The 20,339-nt window shown below is 41.4% G+C and overlaps 1 protein-coding gene across 2 annotated transcripts in view; it reads right to left on the bottom strand.

Moving 5' to 3' along the window:
- Cped1 (cadherin like and PC-esterase domain containing 1) overlaps positions 1-20,339 on the bottom strand; it is a 260,260-nt gene that overhangs the window by 54,411 nt on the left and 185,510 nt on the right. The window lies entirely within an intron of this gene.

Genomic DNA, 20,339 nt, shown 5'->3' with positions numbered 1-20,339 from the left:
AAGACATGCTGGTTTTGCATGGGGCCTGAGTTGGTTCCCAGAGCCGGCATCAGCTCACAACCACTTGTAATTCCATAACCCACAACAGGTGGCTCATAACTACCTGTAACTCCAGCTTTAGGGGTGCAACATCCTCCACCAGCATCTGTGGGTACCCATACATATATGACATACACATACATATGTAAATAAGAATTTTAAAATATCCCTTGGGGTCATTTATTCTGAGGCAGCAAAGACCAAAACAAGAAAATAGCACAAAGCTATGGAAACAGTTGCTACCCATTTACTAAGCTCTTAAAGTAAACAGAAGAAATATCTTCTGATTACAGACATCTACTGGCACAACCAAGAAATGACTCCTAGGAATGCATTTGTCAAATTAGTCAAATTTTAATTAACCAAAAAGTTTCTTTTTTGAGTAAGTCACATACTAAACACATGAAACCATCATTCTGTAACTACACCCATTTCTTTGTTCATAGTGAGTTTTCCTCGTGTCAGTTGTAAAGACATTATCCAGACAGCATGCAGTATTAGTAAATTTAATTTTCAACGACCGTCTTCAATACTTGAAATAGTGAAGTATACACACAACATGTCCTATATATTAAACCATGATGTCTGAGGTAGGACTAAGAAGACTACATAGTGCTCTTTGTGAAAAAACAATAAAAATGTTGAAAGGAAAGCTATACTTTAATTAGGTCAGGGGAGTTTTCCATTTTACAAAATTCCCATCCATAAAGTGAATGAATATTTTGTGATATTAATATTCACAATGCCTGAGTGCCCATTTTGGCCTACTTAATGCTTGATCTTCAGAGAAATAGAGATCAAAGATTCCTAATGATCTGTTTGGGGCTTATTAAAGGAGGAATGTCATTTATTTTGCCTTGATTGGCATCTCAACGAGAGGTTTCTGTTTCTGTCCCACTTCTCTGTTCAGTTCTGTTCTTCCTTTTTTTTTTTTTTTTTTGAGGCAAAGTTTCATATGGCCTAGGTTGACCTAGAACTCGCCATGCAGCCAAGGGTGATCATGAGCATCTGATCATCTTTCCTCCACCTCCCGGTACACCAGCCATGCTGTATCTTTGAGGCTCTGGGGGTCAAACCCAGGCGACTGTGGCTACTCAGCAAGTGCTGGACTGATTGCCACATGCCAAGCACAGCTCTCCTCTTTTTTTCAAAAAAATGCCTTGGCAGTTGGTATTTTTTATTTTGGAACACAGAGTCAGATGGAAGGCGGAACGTGATGTTTCTGGTCTCCTACAGAAGGGGCAGATTACATGATTTGCCTGAGAGAAAAAGCCCCAGAGAACAACTGGGCAGGCAGTTCCCTGACTGCAGGCTTGGTCTTTCCACAGACGTGGGGCTTGCTCAAAGCAAAGCTAACTTAGCCTGGTGGAGGCAACAGATTGGCTGGGAAGCTTCAGTTTTTTGACTTGCTCCCATATGTGTTTTAAAGAGGATTTTAGTGTCTGAGTTATTTCACCTGCAATTGGACTGAAAAATTCATACAGGATTCTAGGCCTTCAAAGTTTTGGGATTTAGTAAAATGTTAGCTGGACGCCTGGGACCACTACAGCTCAATGGGTTCTGAGTGGGTTTTTAGAAAAGTAAGCAAAAGGAACAGGGTGAGTTTTATTTCATATGTCATGCCACTGTTCATCTCAGAACTCCTAAAAGAGTACTTTATTACAGTCATAATATAGAGCTCCGTTTTCTGGGAAAAATTACACTGAAAAATACAGTGCCAAAAACTTCTAAAAGTGAGAAGGGGGGGGGGAATATTCCCTTGTATCCCGGAGACAGACTTCCTTGAATATTATCTAAGGAATAATAATAAAATCTTAACAGCAGTGTGAAAAATGAACAAAGAGTTCAGAATTCCTCACAGGGAAAAAAGTAAAAGGGGATGAAATAATTAACTTATTAAAATGAAAACTTTGCCTCATTGATAGATAATTGGGAATCATAAATTCCCAAGCTGCAATAAATGTTATTTAATTTCTCTGTTCTGGTTAACAACGAACAGTATTTCAAATGGCATCATTAAACACAGAACAGCTCTTCATGCTCCATGATAGCCACAGATTTAGAAAAAAAGCTTCAAACATGAGGAAAGTTATGATCATTATTGTATCTGTTAATTGATTCTAATACATAGCTTGTAACGTTTAAGCTGCATAAAGAATCATTATGGGAGCAGTAAGTGTGGTCAGCCCTTTCCTGAATGGATAACAGGGTGTGTTGCAAAGAAGAAAGCCAGCATTTTATGGCGGTGGTCGGCAGCCCCCATTTGAATCATCAAGATGAAGCAATGACTTTCTCAGGGTTATATTTATCTGACCATTTCCAGCAGGAAAGGAGCATTAATGACTGCATAAAGCTTCCCCACATGCTCCGCAGAGAGGACTATAGAACCTCTGTTATGTTTGCCTGTAAATGACTACATGTCTCGCACCAGCCTGAGGCAGAACTGACTGCTGGGGAAAGTTGACCTGCATCCCGGGCTTAATGAAGCTTTAACTTTGTGTGTATAATTCTTTCTACTTGAAACTAGTACGCTATCCAGGGGAAATGAGATAATATGTGCCTGTCTTTATCGGCTCTTCTTGGCTACTGGCCAGTGCTCTGCTAGGTAACAGGCAATTCGACCTGGGCCCTGCTCAGGTTCTTTGACTTTCCCTGTCCTTTGCTCTGGGGGAGGGAGGGGAGCAACCTTCTGATGAGGAGCAGCAGAGCCTGCCTCCTCAAGTCACCAAGGCTGAGACCCGGTGTAGGTGGACTCACAGGCCTGAGCGACTCTATCTGAATACAACCAACCTCCGCTTTTCCCAGGTGACAAAAACAAATGACCTTCCAACATCTTCAGCCAGGGAACCTTTTTGTTTGGTGTTCTGGACCCACTAGGATCTCTCTCATCCTTCAGAAAATGCACTTTTATGATTATGGACTTTAGGCTTTTAGTTTTCTCAGGTCACCACAATAAGAAAGCAATGGATATTATGATTTGAAAAAGATTTATTTAATACTCAAATATGTGTATGTAAATGTGCTTGTCTCTGTAGCTGTTTGTGGAGGCCAGAAGGAGGGCATCAGACTCCCTCGGCTGGAGTTATAAGTGACTGAGCTGTGGGACATGGGGCTGGGAATCCAGCCTTTGCCTCTAGAAGAGCAGCAAGCACACTTAACCATGAAACCATCTCTCCTGGTAAAGTACCTTAATATTTGACAATTAAAAAATTAAAATTACATAATTACACAATTTCTCCCTTTCCTCCAATCAAGCAGTTCCCAACCTGTGGTTTGAGACCCTCTTGCAGGTTGTATATCAGATATCCTGCATATTAGATATTTATAGAGCAATTCATAACAGTACCAAAATTTACAATTATGAAGTAGCAATGCAATAATTTTGTGGTTGAGTGTCACCACAATAGGAAGGTTGAAAATCACTGTGTTAATCCCTCTCATATGCCCCGCTAGTCCCTCTCAGATTAGTGGCCTTTTTTCTTTTAGTTTTTATTCTTACATATACAGGCATAAATATATAAATACTAACTTACTAAATAGGATTAGTGCTGTTTGTACATTTATTATTTTAGGGCTGACCACTAGGAGTTGGATAACCAAGTAGGCCTCTAATTAGATAACAAATTAGTAAGACTAATTCTTAGTCTTTTAGCAGTCATTAACTGCTCATGGTTATTTGTCTAGGGGTGAAGCCTTATGAAATTTCCGCCTTCCCCGTTAGCATGTCCATTGGTGTTGCCATTGTTCAGGTCTTATTCAGGCAGCCATATCGTTAAGGGGTAACGGGCATTGCTTCCCTGTCATTTTTGGGTGGCACAGTCTCAGTTTCTAGCCATCTGGCTCTCACAGTCTTCCGGCTCCCTCTTCCACCATGTTCCCTGAGCCTTCAGAGTGGGGTCTTGCTGCAGTTTTATCTACAGGGACTAGGCAGCCCATGGTAAGTCTCTCCCATCGTTTTCAACAGCTGTGGCTTCTGTAATGGTTCCCTAAACTCCAGCTACACCTTAGTTTGTATCCTGAACGCTCCTTTGCAATTTGGGAGTGAAGATTTGCAACTGAAGCATCAGCAAACAGGTGAAGGGATTTGGGTGGCCACTTCTTTCTAGAAGTGTGTGACTCTGGTGTGTCTCCTCTGTCGGAGCCCATCCATGCTTCAGCTCCCTCACAGTGAAGAAATGAGATGCCTAGGAATAGACAGGCGTACAAGAGCTCTAAGAGGGGTGGGTGATGAACTCTTTCCTGTCCTTTGCACTAACAGCTCCAGAACTGGACCCAGCTCTACCATGCTGTACCAGTCTAGCAAAGAATTCCCCATCTTAGTTTCTTATTTTCCTTTGCCTTCTGTTCTTCCTCCACTCTACATCTAACTAGAACATGACCTCATGTTCTTCTCCTTATCACCGTATAACTCCATCATGCCTATTTGTGTCCCCTGTTATGAAATGATTAGCAATCTCATCAGCCTTGTTTCCTTCAGACACCATGAAATCAGAAGGAGTACAGGATCAGGGCACGAGATTTCGGGTGTCTACACTGAGAGCAGCTGGTGTATTAACTGACTTGATTAAAGGACACTGGGGCAGTTAAGCAACCTCTGTGGTGTCATAGAATGTTACACTATTAGAAGTGGCCGCTGTGGTCCAGGACACTTAGCTGATGACAGAGACATGGAAAAATGGTAAGATGGCCCTGGGAGTATCAAGAATAAAGAATTATTTTAAAACACAGAGCCGACTTGAATGTTTATTGACAGACAGGAAGCAACAGAAAAGATGGGTATAAAAATGAACTTGCGGAATGAGGCTGCTAAGGAGCTAAGAGGTAGTAAGCTCTGATGAAGAAAGAGGGATTAGCCATTGGTGGAGGAGAGCTGCCTCTTCTCAGGACAGAGAGGGGAGGTCTTTGATGCTATAGAAAAGTGGTCTCAATCTTCCTAATGTGGTGACTCTTTAATACAGTTCCTCATGCGATTGTAACCCCAACCATAAGTTTATTTCAGTTATTCCATAACTGTAATTTTGCTACTTCTATGAATTGTAATGTAAATATGTGATATATAGGATATCTGATATGCAACCCATGTGACAGGGTCATTCAATCCCCAAAGAGTCTGGGTTCACAGGCTGAAAACCGCAAGTATAGAAGGATTTGGAGACATCATGGGTTTATACCAGCTGGCTTTGATCTTGCTAATGATCTGTTGAGACACGGGGCACAGGAATGGAAGCTTCAGAAGAGGAGGAAAGATCTGAAAAGGCTGGGTCATGTCCCCTGGTGATGGGCCAGGTGTGTCATCTTTATTTATGATGGGCAGCAAGTCAGCAGGTCTTAAAATAGGAGCAACTGGTCTCAGAAATTAGCAAGGGGCTATGCTTAAAGGAGGGACTAGTTCTAGAAGGAAATGTCATCAGCGAGCGTGGAACCAAGCATGTCTGAAAAGTCATTTGTGTGCACAGCTTTTCTGGAGTTCTTTGGAAAAATGTGTTATTTCCCAGGAAAGCCAACTACCTAACAGCCTTGCTACATTTTGGCCTCCATCAATGTACTTAACAAACCTATCCACTGTCCCTACAGTTGTGTGCTTCAGGGACAATAGAAAGCAGAATACTGTCTGACCTCAGGTCAGGTTTTGGCTGGTTCAGTAGCTCCCTACCCTGCCTCATTTGCCAGCAGTGTCAACAGAGTTAAAAACAATTCAAATGCTACTATGCAGATTTTGACCTGTACCTCTGCACCTGAAACCTTACCCAGCCCTGCTAACCACCAATGCCTGATCTAGCTCTCTCTGTTCTTATTTTCTTTTTTTTTTTTTTCAAATTCTATGTATGAGGATGTGCAGTCTTTTTTCTTTCCAAAGTCAGTATCTATGTGTGGTGATGGATATGCTAATTTGTTCTACGATAGAATCCATTTTATTATGCTCATCCTATAACACAATGCTGTTTATCTTAATTATTAGCTCCAAATATTATCCCATGAATCTCCTAGGCTTGGAGTCTCTCAATGCACTGCATTTCTTCAGGGAGGGACAGCAGCTGTCCCTCACTGGGAAGCAGAGAGCAGAGTTTAACACCGTGTTTATGTTAACCTGGCCACTTCCTCATATCCTCAGTGACCGGTCTCTCTTCCTGTGGCTGGCTCCCATGATGAGGCATCAGTGTTAATTCCAGCAGAGGCACAGCACACCACCAAGTGCCAACCACCACAGTGCTTTGATCTGCAGCCTGGTGCATTCCTTTGGTGGCCAAAACATTGGAAGGGCACACTCAAAAAGTATGTCAGGTCAAAGGTCATGTTCTGGAAAGGATTTCTGGGAGCATGAAGAAAATTGCCTTTTCTTGGTAATGTCTGAATGTACAATATGAAAAAAAAAATCCCCCAAATCTATCTAGGACTTCTACAGACAGTACATGACCTACAATTATGACCATAAAATTAATTTCTCTACATTGGTTATTTATCATATCCAATATTTTTCAATGTTTTATTAAATATTGTCATCATTGGTAGAGAAGAGGATTTTTTTTTCTTTTGTGTTTAGGTCAAAAAAGAAACTTTATTCTTAAAGCAAAGATATTTATTTTTTTCAAACAAGAAAAAGTAAAAGCTGCAAAACATGGAGGACACAGGGAGGAAGGAAGGCAGAAGCAAAAACGTATCTATTAGATTTTCTTTGCCGACTGTGCGTTTGTAATAGAATTCAGAAGCTGGGTCTTAGGATGCCTAGCCGGAGGAAACTGTCTAGATATGAGAAAGCAAGCACAAAAGCAGTGAAAACGGTAACTTCCTGGGCGTGCATCTTTAAATAATTCACTTCTGTGAACTTTGAGTTCCCTGTGATAGCCCGCTGAGTGGAAACCCCACCCTCTAGTTCTTTACTGTCCCGCCTCCTCCATTCCTTCCCCTCGCATCTCATCTTCCTAGAAACTGAAGGTTTGTTTGCTAGAGGCAGAAATATGTAGAGCACAGCATGCCATTTTCTGGTTCTCAGCCTTGCTTTGTCTGCTTTCTCTTCACTGATGTCCCCTATCAGGTGCACCATTAGTGTATCTTTATGTTCTGTTGTGTGGCCTCCTGACACTGAGTGCCCAAGAGAAGCTGAGAGGCTCTAGGCTTCTGTGCCTTTGGTGAGGGCACTCCCTTCATATCACTTGCCTATTCACCTCAGCTTGTGGTGTGGTGGATTCTTTTCTTGGCCTGTGAATCCAGTGCTCTTTGAATCTCCACACTGAATCGATTGCTATCAAACCATCGACTAATTCCATTTACTGATAACCATGCCAAGTCAGACTGAGTTAAGAATGTGACTTAGGCCCTGCCCCTCTTTTCAAGAAACTTCCAAACACCCGGAGAAGGCAGCCAGGCACAGTTGAAGCACAGAGGCAGACTCTTGGCGACACACTGGAGAGTTAGCTGAAAGGCACATGGATGTCTACAATAGCTATTCAGACAACTGTCTCGGTCTTGTTTGATTTCCAGATTCCAACATCACTTAATTTGGTTTTAAACCAACATTTCCCGCAGTAACACTAGTCCTGAGAGAGGCTCTGTCAAAAAACAATTTCATGACCAATTAAGAAAAGAAAGTATACGTATATAACCCCAAGCACTTGAGGTTTTCACCGGTGGGAGAGCCAAAGAAAATTAGTTTAACCCAGGATTTTCCAATCCTGTGCACTCTCGCGCCCTCTCCAATATCGTGTATGAAAAGCAGCGTCTTTCTGACCATGCTGTAGGGTACACAACTGTAATTAATTGGCTAAAGGGTTATTATGATGATATTATGAAAAACCTTGTGTATGCAAAATATTATTTTTAATTATTATGGAAGAACCTTCATAATGTCTGACCTGTTAAGTGCCTAGGTTCGTGCCGTTTCATATGATAGCCAGCAATCACATGTGACAATTGGACACTTGAAATGCAGCTGCTTCCATGATCTCTGTTGTAAGCGTAACATACTCGCCAGATTTGGGAGATGATATGGAAAGATTTAAAATGTTAATAGTCTTATATTTGTTGCATATTGTAACAATACATCTAAGATTTACTTGTTTAAGCACATATTGTTAAAATCAACTTCTACTTTATTAGTTTTGTCTGCTTTAAAAATTCAATGTATTTGTTTATTTAGTGTGTGTATGTGTGTGTGTGTGCACGTGCGTGCAAGTGTGTTGGCATGTGCATGGTAGTATGTATGTGTGCAGGTTAGAGGACAACTCTGGGAAACTGATTCTCTCCTACCATGTGGGCTCTGGGATTCGAACTCATGTTGTCAGGCTTGCAGCCAGCATCTCCATCCACCGAGCCTCTCACCACGCCTCTCTTATTTTCTTCAACTGTGGCAACTAAAATATTTAAAACTGAAGCTGGAGAGACGACTCGGTGGTTACGAACACTTGCTGGTCTTGTAGAAGTTCCAGATTTGGCTTCCAGAACCTGTGCTGGGCAGCTCACCAGCACCTGTATCCCAGGTCCCTACCTCCAGTACATTTCCCTGACCTCTGCAGTTAACCACATGGTACCCATGGTTCACATGATAGACACACACACATACACATAAATTTAAAGTACAAATAAGAGCTAAAAAAATTGTATGTGGCTCCTATCATCTTTTTACTATAAGCTACTGCTGTAGAAGGAAGTAATAGTATATTCTTATATTTAAATTGCCCTAAAACTCAGAAAAGGAGAGTATGCCCACTGAAAATATTTAAAGCATACTTATTGCTAAATTAATTTGGTTGGCAGGGCTTGAGCTGGGAAGAAAACTGAAACGTTCTCCAGGGTACTCAGTATTACCTGTGACCCCCATGGTGGCGGCCCATTGTCAGCTGTAGGGAGCCAGGGCCATGCTGATAACCACCCCATGAGACTCCTATTGGCTTGTTCTCAGAACCCAGCAAGAACATTCCTGAGCCTTTGGAGCTCCTGCCTCAGAGCTATGACCCCGTGGCACTTCCGTACCTTTCACTGGTGTTTAGGCATGCACAGACTACGGAGTGCTCCCCGGCACTTAATCTGCTTTTGCTAAACTGATTATTACAGTTTTTTATGATCCAAAACACCACTATTCCTCAGTGGGTAAGAGAGAAAACAGTGAAAATCCCAGCTTTATTTTTGTTTCATAGAAACGTGCTTTCTACTTAGTGCTGAACCTTGAAGGACCATGTCACCAAACTGGGAAATAACTGACAGAGACCTTATTTTTCTGTTACTGATGGGAATGAACTTAAAATAAAATCTCAATGAGGAGTTGTGACACACTCCTGAGAATTATCCTGACAACTATGTCTGTCACATTATTGTGGTAACTGTAGCTAACTGTACCAGAACCAAGAAAGGAGTCTGAGGTACAACCTCCATCTTTCATGAGCACAAAGAAGGATGGCCACTGTTTTCTGAATTTCAGGAAGTAGCAAGAAGGCTGCACAGAGAAGAAAATGCGCAGGGTCTGGCAGTGCTTCCCAAAGCATGCATCGGGAACAGCACCATGGAAAATACCCTGCAGATGCTCTCAGTCAGGCAGAAGTGGCCTGCTCTGCTCTCACCCACCATCCAGAGAGAGCTGCAGAGAAAATGGATCAGATACATTCATCTTTCGTGCAGAACCAACTCGTGCACCCAGGAAAGTTAATGGGTGGAGTTGTTAATGTTGAGCTTTCATTTAAGAACCTATCAAAGGCCTCGAGAGTGGAATTGCGAAGCTGGTGCTGGACCACACCTGACTAAGGCATCAGGCTTGTCTGGCTGCTCAGCAGTCTTCTGATATGTCCTAGTTGGTGGGTGCCAGCCTTTGTAGCATTGAGGGTTTGAGGGGAGGTGTTTGCTTTCCTTTGTCAGTGGTTTTGAGACAGGTCTTACTATGTAGCTCAGTCTGGCCAGGCACTTGTTGTCCTCCTCCTGCTTCAGTCTTCTGAGCTCTGGGACTACAGGCATGGGCTGTTAGGCTTGGCTATTTTGCTTTTCCTTTGTTTTACACTTAAAATTTTGTTCTTGCTTGTTTGTTTCCCTGAGATTGGTTCTTTTGTAGCTCAGGCCAGACTGGAACGTATTCTATTACTGAGGCTGGCTTTGAACTGCTGATCTTGATTCCCCTGCCTCTACCTCACAAATGCTTGGGTTTTAGGGACGTTCTCTGCTTACTTTGTCCTCATTCCATCCCTTCCATCTTTCCATGCATATGTTTTTCCTCCCCCCACCTCATTCTCTTTGTTTCCTGAAACACTGGAAATCTAACCTAGGAACTTACACATGCCAGGAAAACGTTGTATCACAGACCTATACCTCAGCCTATTTTCTTTTTCTTTAATAATGAAATACACAGTCAGGCATGGTGGCACACGCCTGTAATCCCAGGACTCTGGGAGGCAGAGGCAGGTGGATCACTGTGAGTTCGAGGCCAGCCTGGTCTACAAAGTTAGTCCAGGATAGCCAAGGATACACAGAGAAACCCTGTCTCAAAAAAAAAAAAAATTCCAAAACAAGAAACAAAACAAAACAAACAAAACAAAAACATACTTTGCTGAAACCACCATGTATTTCACACAATAATTAGTATCCTCAAACATTATTAGTGCTGACAACTTGACACAAGCTAGAGTTATTTGAAGGGAGAGAACCTTCACTGAGAAAATGCCTCCATCAGGTTCAGCTGTGGGCATTTTTTTTCATGCATGATTAGTAGAAGAGCTCCCATCATGTGTGATGTTACCCCTGGGCTGATGGTCCTGGACTCTATAAGGAAGCAGAATGGTCATGCATAATGAGCAACCCACTAAGAACTCTTCCATGACCTTCTACATCAGCTCCTGCCTCCAGGTTCCTGCTCTGTTTGAGCTCCTGTCCTGGCTTCCATCAATGATGAACAGATATGGAAGTGCAGGCTAAATAAAACCTTCCCTCTCCAAGTTGCTTTAATCATGGTGTTTCATCACAGCATTAGAAACCTCCTAAAACACTATTTTTTTTGCCTTTTATTATAATTTTATTTTAAACGTTGCCATTGCCAGACTTATCACCATGTGACCACACTTAGTAATTAGATTTAAACTGTAAAATGCAGTTCTGAGCTCATCTCCTATAGAAAACAAGTCATCGATTGGGGGCAGCGGATATAGCTTGGTTGGCAGGATGTTTCCCCTGTATTCATGAGACCTTGGGCTCAATCCCTGGGACTGAAGGAAAAAGGCTGGAGCTATAGTTTCATGGTATAGTGTTGGCCTCAGCCTCAGACGTGAAGCCCCATCCTGTCACTCCAGAAATTAAAAGTCAACTATTTCCCACAGTTACTAGATCAGAGTGGGGCTTCTGTACTTGACCCTTAGGGTTTGTGTAATGGTCTAGTGAGGTCAGTGAGGTCTTGTCACTCACCTCCAACTTTGTATACTCTCGGTACCAGATAGTGTGGCTGTGTGGGGGCTGCTGTGGCCAGGCTCAGCTTCTAACCCTATGTATCTAGTTTCTACTCAAGGGCCAAGGTTGGGCTGTGCTGTGTTTCTCACAGTAGTTGTGACCTACATTCTTCATGCACACTCAACCTTTTTCTCAGCACCCCTGACCCAATCTCTCTGTCTCCCCTCCCCACATGCATACACGCTGGACTGCGAATGGTTCTGCCTGAAATAAGTCCTGGCGCTGCCAATTACTGGTAGGGTGACCTTGGCTCTGACCATATCTGTACTTTGCATTCATCATATTGTAAAAATGGAATCAGTTTCTGTAAACTAACTTTACAAAGTTCTTATAACTTTAAAAATATTTAGTATTTCCCTACAGAAGTTAAAAATGCCCTATGTAGCGATTTTATTGTTCAACAGTAGTCATAATGGAGGCATTAGTGGCATTTTCTGTTATTTCTGTATTCCAGAAACTGCTTCTTGGTGTTGCATATGCTGTACTTGGTCAATAAGCACTTATGGTATAAAAGGTACAATAAAGGGGTCTATGGTGAAACATTTTAAAACATCAATCAATGCATTCATTTGTTAGTACTTTAACATTTTGGAGTTCTGCCTTAGTAGCTCCCAAGTATACAAGGTACAAAGAAAAAACAGTCATGGATGAACTAAGGAAAAATAAAACAGAAAACAAGAAACACAGCTCTATTAGTTGTCTATTTGATGAATGGTGCTTTGCTTTATTTAGTAAGCAACCCTGGAGAAACAAGCATTTATCTTTATTTATATCTGATACAATTAAACAGCAATAAACTTACACAAAAAGAAAATTGGGTTCAGTCAGATCTAGGAAGTGAAGATGACTGAGCGGAGCTTTCAGCTCTCCAGTTGATCAATTATGCCCATGGTCTCATTGAGGATGTCTTGCTCTAATGAGCTACAGTCCTGGGAGGAGCTTTAAAAATGAACAGAAAAAGAAAGGAAGAAAGAAAAGGAGGGAGAAAGGAAGGGAGGAGTAGAGAGAGGGAAGAAAGAATGAAAGAACGAAGGAAGGAGAGTGATCTCAACGCAGCCTCATTTATTTTCATTCTTCTGAGTCTATGTAGAAAGTACTGCGAACTGCAAGTGTCTCTCCTCAGCCTTTGAAAATCAATGTGCATTTGGTGGGAGAGAGCTGTGGCCTTCAGTCACAGTGTTTCCCCTGCTGTCTTGTAACCACGTCCCACTCTAAATTTAACATGTCCCCAGACTCCCATTTAATACTCACAGCTGGGAGACAGGGCTTGTCCAGCCAGATCTCTTTTCCTACAATACCTACAAATCTGTTCTTTAATAATTTATTTTCTCCAGGAAAATGGTCTCTTACAAAACGCTAATAGATTTTGCCACACGGTTGCTGCTTTAATCAGAGAAGAGCATTTTAGGGGTTTATTAACCGTGCTCTCTTTCAAAAGCTACTGATTAGGCTTCGCCTGCTGGTTGCAAGCAGCCAGAAGGTAGACAGAGGCTGGCCACTTGCTGCACAGCAGTCTTCGTGCCGCTTTCTCGTGGCCTGTGACAAACTGCATACAACTAGGGCCAAGCGAGCTATTAAGCGATAGAGCACTTGCAGCGGTCTTCTTGCCACTGCTTATTCACCAAGACTGCTCCAGCAGCCAGCAGCAAAATCCCTCTCCCTTCGCCATATCCCAGCAGCTAAATTACTTCTGAAAACTGAATGACATGCTTGGCAAAAGAATGCTGTACCGTGAGGCCGGCTTACAGCACGGTTTACTTTGGCCTCCTGAACCAAAAGACCCATGTCCACCCCCATCCCGCTCCCCCCCCACTGACTTCTAGGAAAGCAGCGTCCTCACATCCTCAGCCACACAGTCCCTTTATGTGTTTATCACGAACGAGAGAAACCGCCAAGCAACACAAGGAGGCTTCCTGTACTCCAGAAAACCCTACTCCTCTGAGGCCGATTTATGGCCTGCTCATGAGAACACACGTTCAGACGAAACACCAGCCCAGCGTGAGGTTCTGTCAGAAGGCACCAGGGATAAGTTAGGAGTAGCGTTTTTATTAGGTAACATAAAATTCATTTAATTTATTTATTATGTTTGAAGTTAAATATTATTTGCAAAATTCACAGCTTGTCTAGAAGTCCTAGTTTCTTAGACATGTGGGCAAATTTCTTCTGCTTTATTGGTTATGATTAGGGAGAGATGAGGAGCAATATTCCTGAGGTGAGTTTAGTCGTGGTTGACCCACAACTTGTCCAAAAGCTTCTATATTTCGTCTCAGAGGAAACGTTTACGTAAACATTTAAGTAAACGTTCATAATCTCAGCTTCGCACATATGCATCCTGTACATGATCCTCTCTGTTCATTTAAAATGACCAACTTAAACAAAGTTCAGGGTAAGTGTTCTCTGCGGGTTAGGGAGCCTCTCGTGCAAGAGTGAGGACTCGAGTTCTAACCTCCAGCACTCACTTGGAAAGCTGGGCAGAGCTGCACTTGTTTGTAACCCTACACTGGGGGTTAGAGGTAGGCAGAACCTGGGGGTTAGTTAGCCTGGGAGTTAGCAGAAACGGGCCAGCTTCTGGGTCAGGGAGAGATCATGCCTCACAGCAGTAACAAGAGGAACAACAGAGGAAAGACAGCTGGTGTCTTCCTAAGGCTTTTGCATCTTGTGCCTTTGCACGCACGTGCGCATACACACCCACCCCTTCAATAGGTGATATTGGTATGTTTGATATACCTCAAGTTACTAGAAAGAGAGCAATTATTATTATTATTATTATTATTATTATTATTATTATTATTATTATTGCTGTGTGCTGTTCTATAGCAAAAGCTGATTTCGTGAGCTTCAAGAAAAAGGTGGTTTGTTTAAATGTGGAAGAAACAAAGAAAAATGTTTAAAAATCATTTATGTGTCTTAACACTCAGGTCATTAGCTCTTGTTAAGGATTTCCTGGGTCAGTCTTATGGGTATCTCTGTAGATATTACATTGCATGTGCTAAATAGATCTGGAATCTAGTGCATTTATTTTTGTATTTCCTATTTTGAAAGAATTAATAGACTACTCAATAAAAACATTGTGTTTTGCACATTGTAATACACTAAGGAGAAAAAGCAATATTTTGTAGACAAGCTGATGAAAATGATACATAAGCTCATCCCATTTTGGGGGATTATGAATCAATGACATTAAAAACTCACTTTGTTTTAGGAGACATTAGAAAGTTCAGAATACAAACTCCCATTCACTTCTATTATTTGTAGCATGATATATATTTTTAAATAAATATTGAGACCTACTTTGTTGACACGCTCAATAGATTTAACAGAACAGCAAAACTCAAGACCAAGTCAGCTGCTAGTTAGAACAACCACATTTGGCTGTTACGTGGACACCATGAGTGCTCTGCCTCAATGGCCTGAAAGACTGAAATTTTCAGTTCCTCTGTGGCAATTAGATGACTTTAAGTTGGTAGTGCATTAAACAATTTTCATTACATCCACTTACAACACAGTCACCACTGACTCATCTGTGTTTAGTTCTGTTGTAGCTTGATTTTACAGCTAATACGTAGCAGTAAAAATTTTGTAGACATTAAAAGGAGGTTTAGATCTGTATCATCAATGCTGGACGAGTTACTGACCACGTACAACCTCAAGTTCTTCATCTCTAGAATTAATAATGTGTAGCACCCAATCAAGCGCCCTAGCTGGCAATGGGGGATCTTTCTCCCCGTTTCCCTTGCCTCACCTCTGCTCTGTATCTCTGTCTTACTGTTTACCTCTGGCCATTCTAGAGTCTCTAGGATCATGAAACACACTGTGTCACAGAGGAACATTTCAGACAATGTGTAAGAAAAAGATATTTAAAAGATAGATTGAATTAATGTGCCTCTGATATTATGAGTTGAAAGGACCCATAGGAATATCAGAACAAAAGAAAAAGTGCTACAACCACCAGACAAGCCTTACAGGCATCAGCGTGCTGTTCCTGGTTTGTTTTCTCAGCTAGAGTGTCCAGACTGTTCACATTTTCCATTATGTAGTTTGGTATCTTCAATAAATTTTGGCCACTCCAACAGTTCTCACATTTCACCTTTCATTTTTTTCTTTTAATTTTCTTTATTGAACATTTGTTCATATGCATTATAAAAACAAATAGAAATTAACCATGGCAATAGATAAAATATAAACCACAAAGTTGAGTCGGCAGAGGTCTTCCTGGGCAACAGACATTCCATGTCTCTGTATGTCTCAGCCCTTTGTGAAGTTATTCGGCGATTAATGAAAGAGATCAGAACAGAATACAAATTAAGCCTTCTTAAGAGTTCTATACCCGATTGGTCAGAACGTAGCCCCACAAGGAAAGTTGATCTAGGCTTAGAAAATACTTTGGTGTTTTACAATGATTTGACTTGATCGAGATCCCAGAAAACATGTAACATTCACTAGTGACAAGTTGTCAGGAGGCTGAGGGAAAGGGGTTAGCTTCTCAACTGAAAAGCAGAAATCCTGTCAGCTCTGATTCTTTTCTAACTTCCTTATGTTCACTCTTTGTCACTATAGATGGCTGTTGATTTATTGGCTGATTGATTGATTGACTGATTGTTTTTTAAAGTACATGTATTACATTTAGATATGGAACTAAATAGGCAATTTTCCCTTCAACTCCCTGCAGCCTTTTATTCTTTTCCCACTGTGTTGATTTCTAAATAAATATTAGTCCACTCTACTCTCTCCCACAAAGTCTGACTGTAATCATTCAAACTTGAACATAATGTGTCAAGTTTTTTTAAAACAATATTAAGCTATATGAACTGTACAAAGAATGTTATAAGGTTTCTGCTCAGGGAACTTCTTGCATAATTCAAAAAAATATGTGTCCATAAGCCATCAACCCACAGATAGCCTCCGTCGTGTTGAAATTTAGAGATGGCTTGCTGTAAGAAAGGATGAGGGAACCTGAAGATAAACTACATGACACAGAAAGGTGCCAATCCTGTTTAGAAATGGTCCACAGGTGTGATAGGTATTATTTGTAAAACTGAATATAATATTGAAGTTTAAGAAAACTTCCTCTCAACACATTTATCCCCCCCTGCTTTTGGCTCTAATCACACCAGAAATAGGATTGCCTCACAAGACGTTTTTAAGGTATCTATAAAAGTTAGTTTATAGTATTTCTTATTGTCTATAAAGGGGTCTTGTTGCTGCCATTGAGACAGATCAGACATTTTAACATATATATATATATATATGTGTGTGTGTGTGTGTGTGTGTGTGTGTGTGTGTATGTTGGACCTAATCATAGTTCAATTTTGTAATTAAGCCAGAAAAAATGAGGCTGAAGGAACTGTATAAATTGAATTGTTCGAACAAAGCCTTTTCTTTTTTCTTTATAACATCTTTCTCAGTTTCTGTGATGAGTTTGCCAATTAAGAACACATTTTGATTGAGGTCTGCAACTGTTACACCCCAGGGTTTTGGACTCGAAACTCAATGAAAAGGAACCACAGAGGCATGCAACCAAGGCCACCTAAATTTGAATAAATTAGAGCTGTTCTATTTTGCCAGACTAGCCAGAAAGCCACAGGCATTTCACCACCCCAAAAGGGTCTGGAGAACTAGAGGAGAGCATAAAATGCAAACACAGTCTGCACATAGCTGCTGCTTCATTTGTATTTAACAGCCGTAGAAAGAGTCCCCAGTTTCAGCTCAACAGCATCCCTTGAAAAACCAATTCATTTCAAATACAAATTCTCATTAAAAAAAAAAAAAAGCGGTACTTTAATAGAACCTTGAGAAAAAAAAAAAAACCTTAAGAAACACCTCACAAATCTTTTTGGCAATAAGGGAAGTAGAGCTAGAAGAAATTCCCTTATTTTTCTTTACATGTTTATACTTGAAAAATTTGATAATGGATAGTTCCTTGAATAGAGCCCACTGGTGGATTTTATTTCACAAACATGGAGTAAGAACTTCAAGCACACCAGGGCGATTCATTGGCTGTTGATCACACACAAGGAAAAGACAAGGTGCCAAGGCTCTGAACTGTTTTCCTCCTGCCACATTAGCATGTCTGTTGATAGGGTCTTTGTTCAGGGGTTTGTGCAGCCTTATTGTTGCGGCATCATGAGCATACCTTCCCTGTCTTCCCATACCTTTCTAGGAGACACAGCATCGAGGGTGTCCTATGACATCACTGGGGTTTAAGTATTCCTGTCCATCCAACATTTAGGTTGCAACTGAATTCTCATTGTCTGGCATTAAGAAATAGAACCTTCTGCAAAGCGATTAAGCTGAGAGGGCCGCATCCAGGTGACCGGAATCAATGCCATTATTAAAGAGGCTATGGAAGTTTTCCTGGTTTGCCCCCCCCCCCATCTCCACTCCCCTAGGCCGCAGGCTCTCTGCCTTTTACACTGCCAGGATGGGGCAGGAAAATCCTGTTTATTTAATAGTCCCTCGCTACACGTTGAATCTAGTGACTGTAATCTCAGACTTCCCTGATCTATGAGAAGCAAATCTCTGTTGTTTATAGATGCATAAGGCGTTTTGCTACAGGAGCTGAAAGAAGCTGAGACACAGGATAGGGATAGGTAACTTGAGGAACCCTGGAAGTCTGGCTTCCTCCCTGGTCTAACTTGTAAGGATAGACTGTAAGAGAGAGGGACTTGACTAGGGTGTTCCGACAAGAAAACTAGAAAAGAAGTTTCCAGACAAAGGGGCAGCATTTGTGAAGAGGCAACCAATTAGGAAAGAGAGGTACAGCCCAGAACTCCAGACGATGAGGATGAGATGGCAGCCAAACAGTGGGTCATTCTTATGCTGTCTTGAGGACAAAAAGGGAAAGAGGGCTAGGGAGGGACTAATGAGACCCTATTTGCATTGTAGGAAGATCTGTGCCTACAATGGCATGAAGCTACAGGTAGAGAGATGACCCTGTCAGAAGTCTAACTGAGAGAGTGAAGAAAAATTTCAAAAGATGTTAAAGGGGTGGAAAAGCCGGGACTTGCCAGTCAAATAGCTACAAAGCAACAGAACAGAGAACGGTGAGACACTGCGATTACAAAGCGGAAGCAATGAGCTGGCTTCCCAGACTCCCATTTCAATGTGGCCATAATGTCAAGAAATGCCCAAAGATTTTATTTAATTTTATTGTACAGATTGAGTAACCAGACGCTATGTCTTTCTTGAAATGGCGCAATAAAAAGTAGATCAACATCTCAACTAAATTGTATTTGTGTATTATTAAGCTCAAAGTTCAGACCAATTAATGATTTAGCATTCAGATATACTGTAAGGGTACTTTAAAAACTGTTCTCTGTCCTGTTTCTTTGCTCTGTGTCACCCATGTAAGCAATCCCCACAGTTAAATTAACTGTCTGAAAGTTCCTGAGTGTGTCTTGCTTTTGGCTGACCTGATTGACACAGATGGGATCACAAGTTTAAGTTTGGACCTGTGATGGCTCGGGTACCTCTAGCTGTGATGGACTTAACTCTCCTGCAGTGCTCTTTGAAGGATGCAGCAACCAATTGGTCCTGGTCTACCCCTCTGATCCTTCTTGTCCCCTCCTCAGCTTCTCCCTTGTTCAGGCACTCTTACCCCACTGGTCTTCATGGTTTGTTCTTTAAGGGACACATGTTGTTTCCTGTCACAGCTAAGCTCCGACACAGCCTTTTCTTACTCCAGGCTTTATCATAGTTTTCCTCCATTGTCGACCCACCACCACAGCGAGACGGTCTCTGACGAGCACTCCCTCCTTGTTCGTGTTCCCACCATTGTCCGTCATTACAGCCCGTCCTTTCCTCCACAGCATTAAATGTAATTGGCAACAATCGTGTTTCTAATTTGGTGGTTTAACACCAAGTTTGTCAGGAGTTCTGAAAACGCCCACGAAGCACAGGGGAGACATCCTGCCAGTTTTGTTGCCTGCCTAGAAGATCTACAAAGATGAATGAATGAGCTACAGAGAGTGTCTGCTGGGCTCGAGGACCTGCCCAGCTTGAAGGAAGCAGAAAACACCTACAGACTACAGACTGCAGGCATAGCTGATTCTTTTTAGGACAGTATCTTAGTACACTGCTCAAACAAACCCCTACAGTTTGACATCTTTGTGGGAGTTTGAGGAAATGGATCAAGAATTCCAAATTTAGTCAATTTGAATTAATGGGTAAGAAATCTAGCTATTAACTGGATTGATTAAACTAGTGCCAGTAGCCTTTCTAGATTTAAGATATATATATATATATATATATATATATATATATATATATATATATTTTTTTTTTTTTTCTGATGCCAGAGATCAAACTCAGGGCCCCACACATATTAGGCAAAAGTTCTGCCCCTAGCTTCATCTCCAGACCTAAGATAATTTTAAGATGGAAGTATTTACAGTGATTTTATAGGATGTGCAATTCTTCATTTCTTATGGCTGCACAAAAGACTTTGTTTCTTTAACAAATTTCCAAGCACCTATAATATCTGCTATTTAATTTTGATAATTTTGGTGGATGCATGAAGCATGTCTTCTCTGAGAGGAATCTCCTAAGAATTCTGCTTCTCTTCAGTTTTCCAGGCTGTAGGAAACCAAACATTTATCCTGGCCCAAGGACAGTATTCTGGCAAAGGCACAAATAACAAGACTTTCAAACACAGTCGTTAGGACTCCCGTTTATAATCACCACACACAGGATTAATGACAATTAGCATCTTCCCACAACATTCAAATAATATTCTATTATTTTCTTTTACATTTTTCTCATGCGCATGCAGTATGCATACGTGTGCACACACATTCTGCACATGTGAGTGCGTGTGTGAGCCCTTGACTAGAGAGACTGGTGTCGGAAATCACCCACAATCGCTCTTCTACTTTACTCATTGAGGC

This window comes from Meriones unguiculatus, chromosome 21 (assembly GCF_030254825.1).
Source record: "Meriones unguiculatus strain TT.TT164.6M chromosome 21, Bangor_MerUng_6.1, whole genome shotgun sequence".
Taxonomy (NCBI): domain Eukaryota; kingdom Metazoa; phylum Chordata; class Mammalia; order Rodentia; family Muridae; genus Meriones; species Meriones unguiculatus.
The sequence above is the reverse complement of the archived record's forward strand: the minus strand, read 5'-3'. Positions and strand labels throughout refer to the sequence as shown.